The sequence below is a fragment of the Lissotriton helveticus genome, chromosome 5_1 (assembly GCF_964261635.1).
Source record: "Lissotriton helveticus chromosome 5_1, aLisHel1.1, whole genome shotgun sequence".
In the NCBI taxonomy this organism is placed as follows: Eukaryota; Metazoa; Chordata; class Amphibia; order Caudata; family Salamandridae; genus Lissotriton; species Lissotriton helveticus.
Window position 1 is genome coordinate 1,989,619,070 of NC_136065.1, and position 9,064 is coordinate 1,989,628,133.

Below are 9,064 nucleotides of genomic sequence, written 5' to 3' on the forward strand. Positions count from 1 at the left end.
TCCGGGGGAAGCGGCTTTCGGGACCAGGACAACGGGACTGGCCCAGGGACTGTTGGAGGGTTCGACTACCCCCAGGGCCAACATCTTGGCCACCTCGGATTGGATGCAGGCCCGAACCCGGTCGGGCACTCGAAAAGCTCGTTGTTTCACAGGGGGGCTGTCTCCGGTGTCCACATTGTGGACACACCACCGGGTGACCCCCGGCGTGAGGGAAAACAGATCCGCAAACTGCCCCAGCAGCTTCCGGCAGTCTTGTTGCTGCTCTGGGGTCAGGGTAGAGGAGAGCCGGACCCCTTCGAAGGAGCCGTCTTCTTCGGTGGTGCTAAGGAGATCTGGTAGTGGCTCGGAGTCGTCTTCAGCTCCGTCATCGGTCGCCAGCAGCAGGCTCAGTTCAGTGCGTGCAAAGTGCGGCTTGAGCCGGTTAGCGTGTAGAACCCGGAGGGGGTTCCTGGGGGACTCCATGTCTACCAGGTAGGTGACGGGGCTCTTGCGCTCCACCACCTTGAAGGGCCCCGTCCATTTGTCCTGTAGGGCACACGGTTCAACCGGGGACATGACCCAGACTTGCTGGCCCGGCTCGAACTCGATGGACGAGGCGTTCTGGTCATACCAGCGTTTCATTTCCTCCTGACTGGCCTCCAGGTTGGCCTCGGCAAGTTCCCTGAACTTCCGAGTCTGATTGCGGAGTGTCAAGAGGTACCGGTAGACATCCGGTGGGGCCTCTCGAACTGCTGTCTCCCAGCCTTCCTTGATCAGGCTAAGGGGGCCTCGAACCGGGTGTCCGTACAAGAGTTCGAACGGGCTGAACCCCAGGGATTTCTGGGGTACCTCTCGGTAGGCGAACAGGAGGCAGGGCAGCAGGACATCCCATTTGCGCCGGAGGGGCTCTTCTAGGCCCTTGATCATCCCCTTCAGGGTCCTGTTAAAGCGTTCCACTAGTCCATTTCCCTGGGGATGATACGGGGTGGTGAACTTATATGCGACCACGCACTGTTGGGGACCGCATATGCTTCGAGATGAAGTTGGACCCCCGATCACTCACGACTTCTCGGGGGAAGCCGACTCGGGAGAAGATGCTCATGAGGGCTCGGCCCACCACGGGGGCCGTGATGGTTCGGAGAGGGATGGCCTCAGGATAGCGGGTGGCATGGTCCACCAGGACGAGGATAAAGCGGTGTCCCTGCGAGGTGCGAGGGTCCAGGGGCCCTACGATGTCTATTTCCACTCGCTCGAAGGGGGTGGTTACCACAGGGAACGGCTGGAGCGGGGCTTTGACCTTCCCCCCGCTCTTCCCGCTGGCTTGACAGGTCGGGCAGGTCCTGCAGTGGTACTGGACATCAGTGCGCATTTTTGGCCAGTAAAAATGGGTCACCAGGCGGCTGTAAGTTTTGTCCTGCCCCAGGTGCCCGGCGAGGGGCACATCATGTGCTAAGTTCAGGAGGAAGTCTCTGAAGCGGAGGGGTACAACCAGCACCCGGCCGGCCCCTAGCTCGGCAATCTTTTGCTCACTGTAAAGGAGGTCGTTGTCCCAGTAGACCCAGTGGGACCCCGCGGGGTCTACAGCGGCTTGAGTAGCGGCTTGCTGTCGCATCCCCTCGAGGGAGGGGCAGGTTTTCTGTTCCTGCCGGAACTGTTCGCGGGTGGGGCCACCTTCTTGGCGCCATTGAGCGAGTTCTGGGAGGTGGTTGAGCTCGGTGAGATCCTCTTGGTCGGGCCCTTGGGGGCCGGGCTCGGTGTTGGCGTCCTCGGGGACGACGGGTGGCGGAGGTGCGGGCCACTCTGGCTCCTCTGTTGGAGCTTCCCCCGCTGGGGCGGAGGCTCGGGCGGACATGGAGCGGGTGGTCGCACAGACCCACTCGGGAAGGCCTAGCATCCCCAGGTGCTCTCTTCGTTCGACGCCAGCCCATGGGGAGCTTTCCAGGTCGTTCCCAAGGAGGCAGTCCACGGGGGCATCGTCGCGGACAGTCACTTTCAGCACGCCCGACACTCCCCCCCACTCGAAGGGGATGCGGGCCATCTGACACAAAGTTTCGGAGTTATCTGCGGATCGGACTGGGCACAGGACGTTAGGAAGGATCTGTTCCGGGGTCACCAAATGGCAGTGGACCGCTGTTACGCTGGCCCCAGTGTCACGGAGGGCTTCGGTCCGGCAACCATTGATGGTGACCCACTGGCGGTACTTCTGGGTGTTGCCGGGGATCGGCCCTCGGGGATCATGTCGTGAGTCCCCAGGCAGGCTAAGGTCATGGCGGCGGGCTCCCACTCGGCCTGCTCGTGGCCGTCGTCCTCTTCCTCACTACTTTCTTCACCTAGGGCAGCTGCCGCGATCTGGCGGGCTGGGGGCCCGGTGGTGCCGGGTCGCTGGTTCATCGGGCAGAGGGGGTCATTCGCATAATGACCCTGTCGCTGGCATCTGTGGTACGTAACGTTCGGGCGGGGCCCCGGCCGGGCTGGGGGGCCCCCTCTCCGACCCAGGGATGGCGACGTGGAGGTAGGGGATGACCCCTGGGGGGCGTCTCGACCCCGGCTCGGGCCTACTCCGCCACCTCGTGGTCGGTGGTTCCCCGGGGACCCCCGGCCGTAATCTCCCATCGTGTTCCGGGGAACTCGGGTGCTTGCCCATCGGTCTGCCTCGACAGCGAGTTTTCGTGGCTCAGTCAATTTGCTGTCGAGGAGGTGCTGCCGGAGTTCGATGAAACAGTTATTGGACAGGTGTTCCCATAGAATGAGGTCGACCAACTGCTGGTAGGTGGTGACCTGGCAGCCCCGAGTCCACCCCTCGAAGGCCCTACTGTAATAGTTCACGTATTCCACCCACGTGGTACCGGGGATTTTTTTGCAGTCTCGGAATCGCTGCCGGTACATCTCGGGGGTGAGTCCGTAGCGAGTGAGGAGGGCGGTCTTCATGTGCTCGTACGAGGTCCTCTCGGTATCAGGGAGCTCCAGCAGGGCGTCTCTTCCTTCGTTGATAAACTTCCCCCACAGGCCGGCACCCCAGTCCCGGAGGGGTACTCGATGGGCGGCCATGGCGACCTCGTAAGCTTTAAACCACTGCTGGATGTCGTCGTTCTTACAGTACTCTTTGACGACATCCTTGGGTATGTGCACCTTCGTGTCCACCGGGGGAGGGGAGGTCTTCCCCCCGGAGAGGCCAGTCTCGTTTGCCTTGGCTTTAAATTCTAGTTCTTTGAGGACGCGCTCGTGCTCGAGCAGGAGTTTCTTCTCCTCGAGGTCTCTTTGTCATCGCTTTTCTTCTAGGTCTCCTTCTAGTCGCAGCTGCTCGAGGGCTAGCTTCCTTTCTGCCAGTTGGATCTCTCCTTCTTGTTTGAGTCGAGCAAGCTCCAACTCGTGGAGCCGGTTCCTCTCTCGTTCTCGGGCGTCTTCGTGGGAGAGGCCCGTGTTTGGGTTTGCGGGTCTCTCTCCCGCTGGGTTCAGTTGAGCCTCCGGGCCTCCGTTCGGGCCCGGGTTATCTTCACTCGGAGGTGGCGCCTCACCGGCGTCCACCCAGGCCTGCAGAGCCGATTTGAAATCTTCTTTGGTGCTTAAGCCAGTGGTAGCGATGCCTAGATCTTTGCAGAATTGCTTCAGCTCCTTGTGACTGTAGTCTTCCATTTTCTCCTTCTGGAATTCTGTGCTCATGGTTGCAGTGGGTTTTTCTGGGTAGCGAGTGAATCACTCTCTGTACGATCTGCGTGGGCTCGGATCCCAGCGCTTGCCACCAATGTTAGAAAGGTGACCCGGGGGAGGCAGAAGATGTCTGACTGACCACCCCTAGGTCCACCCCTCAGTTGAGAAGTAGCCGAGCGTTATCGAGAGGCCTCCTGAATGAGGGCCCTCTCCTAGGATCGTACAGCAGAGTAATCACAGCACTACAAACGGACACCACACAGGAGGTCAAGTTCTCAAGCTTTTATAAGTAATAACGGTTGCGGGTTCTTGGCAGTATATACAGCTGGATCGAGGGATCCGTAAAGTCTCGGACAAGGAGGGTAAGGTAGCGGGACAGTCTTACTCTGGGCGGAGGAAGGGATACCCTACGCACAGCTCTCAATCCTCGAGCTGGGGGGTTCCGAAAGGTTCGAGCCGCGGCGGCGCCAGCAGGCTCTCAGATGGTTCAGCAAGGTAGGCCGCGGCAGCGCCAGCAGGCTCTCGGATCGTTCAGCAAGGTAGGCCGCGGCAGCGCCAGCAGGCTCTCGGATCGTTCAGCAAGGTAGGCCGCGGCAGCGCCAGCAGGCTCTCGGATCGTTCAGCAAGGTAGGCCGCGGCAGCGCCAGCAGGCTCTCGAATGGTTCAGCAAGGTAGGCCGCGGCAGTGCCAGCAGGCTCTCGGATCGTTCAGGTTACAGGAAGGATGAGTTCGTCTGGTGTCGGCCGTGACAGCGTCGGCAGGGCTTCCAGTCCAGGATACAACTGGCGTCCTACTCCGGGGCTGGCCCAGATATAGGACGGAGGTCCTTTGATGTCCGGACCCTCGCGCCTGGGGACCAGAGGGGCCGGGATGATGGTGTCCAGACACCCAGCAGGGGGGTGGAGCCAGCGCCCAGGGAGGCCGGAGGGCGATCGATACCAGGCGTCCGGGGATGGCTGGAGGGCCATCGAAACTCCTCTCCCTCCGGGATCTGTCGAGTGGCCACTCGACCACCTGGGTGGATCTTGGTGCCTCGATGTCTGGGCTTCGCTGGGGCCGGGGCTGGGGCCGAGGCCACGTGGTCGTGACGTGGTGGGCCCAAGATGGAGTCGGGCACGGCCTCGTGCTTCGGTCGTGATGGGCCTACGCTGGGGTCAGGCCGATGATGGGGATCCGGGATGGTGGGAGGGGTAGGACCACGCCATGAGGCCGGGTCCAACATCTACCTCTCTCTCTACCTCTCTCTCTCTACCTCTCTCTCTCTACCTCTCCCTCTCTTTCTCTCTCTCTCTACCTCTCTCTCTACCTCTCTCTCTCCACCTCTCTCTCTCTACCTCTCTACCTCTACCTCTCTCTACCTCTCTCTCTCTACCTCTCTACCTCTCTCTCTCTACCTCTCTCTACCTCTCTCTCTACGTCTCTCTCTGTCTCTCTTTACCTCTACCTCTACCTACCTCTCTACACCTCTACCTCTCGCTAGCTCTCTTTCTCTCTACCTCTGTCTCTCTCTACCTCTCTCTACCTCTCTCTCTCTCTCTACCTCTCTCTCTACCTCTCTCTCTACCCCTCTCTCTACCTCTCTCTCTACCTCTCTCTCTACCTCTCTCTCTCCACCTCTCTCTCTCTCTACCTCTCTACCTCTCTCTCTCTCTACCTCTCTACCTCTACCTCTCTCTCTACCTCTCTCTCTCTACCTCTCTCTCTACCTCTAGTACTCTACCTCTCTCTCTACCTCTCTCTCTCTCTCTCTGCCACTCTCTCTCTCTCTCTCTCTACCTCTCTCTCCCTCTCTACTGCTCTCTTTCTCTCTCTGTCTCTCTCTACCTCTCTCTGTACCTCTCTCTCGCGACCCCTCTTTCTCTCTCTACCTCTACCTCTCTCTCCCTACCTCTCTCTCTCTACCTCTCTCTCTCTACCTCTCTCTACCTCCCACTCTACCCCTCTCTACCCCTCTCTACCCATCTCTACCTCTCTCTCTCTACCTCTCTCTCTACCTCTCTCTCTACCTCTCTCTCTCTCTACCTCTCTCTCTCTACCTCTCTCTCTCTACCTCTCTCTCTCTACCTCTCTCTCTAACTCTTTATCTCTTTACCTCTCTCACCCTCTCTACCTCTCCCAGTCTCTCTCTACCTCTACCTCTACCTCTCTCTCTACCTCTCTCCCTCTCTCCCTCTACCTCTCTACCTCTCTACCTCTCCCTCTATCTCTATACCTCTCTCTACCTTTACACCTCTACCTCTCTCTCTACCTCTCTCTCTCTCCCTACCTCTACCTCTTTCTACCTCTCTACCTACTTCTCTCTACCTCTGTCTCTCTACCTCTCTACACCTCTCTCTCTCTACCTCTCTCTACCTCTCTACCAGTTGAATTCCGGGAAGCCCAAACCATCAGTATTTCAAATCTGCACATGAAACGTAGGTAGGATGAGCCGTGCAGCTCAGAAATGGATGTTCTTTTTACATCATTTGTATTTAATAGAATTGGGAAGCAGGAGAGCAGTCTCACAGTTGAGATAGGGATTCACATACACTGGTGACAGCTTTTGAATTGGCTTTAAAACCATTCAAAGATGGCTGCAGCATCTACGTGGGATGTGGTGGACTAAGTGGCAGCCGGAGCCATATAGCACTGCTTGTCATTTTTAAAAAAACAAAACAGCATTGACATAGCCAATAGGTCTCCCCTTTGGGACCTTATAAGTGTTTAGTTGTCTAGTACAATATCCTTGGTGCAACAACTTCAAGTGTCGCATGGCTAAATTAGCGGCAGACCCTGATGCAGAGGTCTAACCCGGGACCAGGGTTCAATTCCCCGCCTCGGCGGATCTTGAGCTAAAAAATTCCACGGACCTGATAATTCTCGCCTCGGTGCCTATTCCAATCATGGAGTCCCACTCTGCAACTCTGGGCAATAGCTTGCTTAATCTCCACAACGGCCCCCACAACGCTAAGGATGCCTGGCCTCCACCTTGGGGGTGCCCAGGAGTGGACACCTCAAAGGGAAAGCCAGGATGGGTTCCACAGCGGTATTCGTACAAGCGCCTTGAGACCCTTGCGGGTGAGTAGTGCGCTATACAAGTATCAATTTACATTTAAAGGCGAGACCTATTGGCTATGCCAATGCTTGTTTGTTTTTTCCTCTGTTTCATTGTGGTTGCCAGGTAATCTGCTGTGAAGCCTCACATGATTTTTCTCCCACCCCATGGGTTTCTTTGTTTATTTAAGCTTTGTCTTATTAGATTTTTTTATTTGTTTATTTAATACTTGCATACATGCCAACCCTCCCGATTCAGGCGTGAGACTACCGATTTGAAGGCTAGTCTCCCGCCTCCCGATTCCTGCAAGCAAAAACCCGATTCCTCGGGGTTTGTTGACAGGGCGTTTGTGTGAAGTGCTAATTTTTCCAGCAATAGTCAAAGTGGCCATGCAGGGGCTCTCGATGGGGTGAAAAAACAACAAAGGGTCATTAACAAGGCAATAGTCTTTTGAAGACCTGTGAAGTAGGGGGGGGGGGGCGTGTGTGTGCACAGGAAGCTGTTTTCGGCTGGGGTGTCACACAGGGGCGGGGGGGGGGGGGGGGACAACACTTGCATCACCCTCTCAGCCTGCCATTGCGCTCCATGCTTGTAAAAGGTAAGAAAAAAAACGTACATTTGTGTTTCAAATGTCCAATCCTGCAGCAGCACACTTCCAAAGCCCATACACGCCAGTAACCCGATTTGAAGCCCCATTCTCCCGATTTTTTAAAAAAAATCTCCCTCTTTGCTCTTCTGAAATGTTGGCATGTATGTACTTGTGCTCAATCATGTCGGAGGATGGTGATGAAGTAAAAATGTTGCCCCCCCCCCTGGAAAAATTTCTGCGGACGCCCATGTAAATGTGAATACGCTTTTACAAAAACAGACGGCTACGCCCGACGTGGAGCTTGAATCCACAGCCTGGACGTGAAAGAAATTCATGCTGTTCCATCTGTTAGGAACAAGGGGCTGGGGGTTACAGAGTCTATTTGGCGTCCTTTGCTTCTGCCTCCTCGTGTAGCTCTCTGGCCAGTCTCCTGGGCCCTGGCTGTGGACTGACCCCTCTGCCTCTGCTGATCCACTGGTGCTGGGTACAGACCTCTCTGCGTCCGCCTGGCTCTGTGTTCCTTCCTTAACATATCGGCTGCAGCTGCAGGCAGGACTGGATGCCTTCTCCAGGAACACCAGGAGGGGCGCCCGCTCAGGATAGCAGCCGTCGGAGGTAGAGATCCTGAGTTGGTCAGACTTCTAAATCTGGGATTAGGTCACGTCACTAACTACACGAGCTGCCGGAGGAGGGGGATCATTCTTGGAATCCCTGCAGTTTTATTCACCGTCTGAGACTATAGCGCCCAGAAGACTATTGAGTACACGTGCAGCAGAAGCAGATCAAAAACGCAAGGGCTGTGTTCCTCCGTTGTGTAACGCGAGGATTTGAGTTAAAGTTAAATAGTACGAAATTCAGCCCTGTGCCCCTTTCATATCGTTGAAAAGCGAAGGTCTGGGTGGAAGTGAAACTGAATAACACACAATACACCCCCCAATAACACTCTGCGTAGCAACGAGCTGATGACATCACCCGGCCTCCCTCCTTCCCAGCTGTCAGGATGGCCGAGCGGTCTAAGGCGCCAGACTCAAGAGCTGACTCTTCCCACCAGCTGGGTGTTCTGGTCTCCAATTGGAGGCGTGGGTTCAAATCCCACTTCTGACACAATCTCTTTTGCGACTAATTTACATCCGCATCTTTTTTTCTTCCCACGTCCAAGAATTGTTTGGCTTTTACTTCGTGGCGCGCGGGGCAGCACCGCTAGAGGACGAGGAGCGCCTCGTAAAAGTTTCAACAGGACGCCATGAAGAGATCGCTAGTCTCCGCCCTTGTACAGGCAGAAGGAAGTTGTAAACTGAAATCCTGCAAGGGGTTTGTTTATTTCTGTAAAGAGACCCATAGAAAGAGAAAGAGAACATTGGAAAAAATATATTAAAAAAAAATAATAATTGGATACAAAATGATCTCGCGGCCAACGTGGGGCTCGAACCCACGACCCTGAGATTAAGAGTCTCATGCTCTACCGACTGAGCTAGCCGGGCTGCCAACGTGAGGAAGTCAGGACTACTATTGACGCTGCTTATGCACCTCTCCAACGATCAGTGATTGGATGTTGTGGAGTTTCTCTCATTTCACAACCTATCCTCTGCCTTCTCTCATTCACCGGTCTCTTTCTCAACCCTCACACTGCCGGTCTACAGACCCTTATGCTTACCTCTGTGTCTTCACTTGAAGGGGAATACTCGGAAGCAGCCCATGGTATACACGTGTCATCTCTTGTCACCCCCTTGGCCGCTTCGCACCTTTGCAGGCGGTTCAAAGTATATTCTCAGCTGTCCATCAGCAAGAGCTTTCTGCATCTCATTCACAGTTCC

General features: G+C 55.9%; 2 non-coding genes across 2 annotated transcripts; one reads left to right on the forward strand and one right to left on the reverse strand.

The window, feature by feature from the left end:
• Positions 1-8,244: 8,244 nt before the first annotated feature.
• Positions 8,245-8,354, forward strand: TRNAL-CAA (transfer RNA leucine (anticodon CAA)). Its single transcript has 2 exons — positions 8,245-8,282; positions 8,309-8,354. It is a non-coding gene; the product is annotated as a tRNA-Leu (tRNA).
• A 302-nt stretch (positions 8,355-8,656) lies between these two features.
• Positions 8,657-8,731, reverse strand: TRNAK-CUU (transfer RNA lysine (anticodon CUU)). The gene has a single exon. It is a non-coding gene; the product is annotated as a tRNA-Lys (tRNA).
• Between the last annotated feature and the right edge of the window lie 333 nt (positions 8,732-9,064).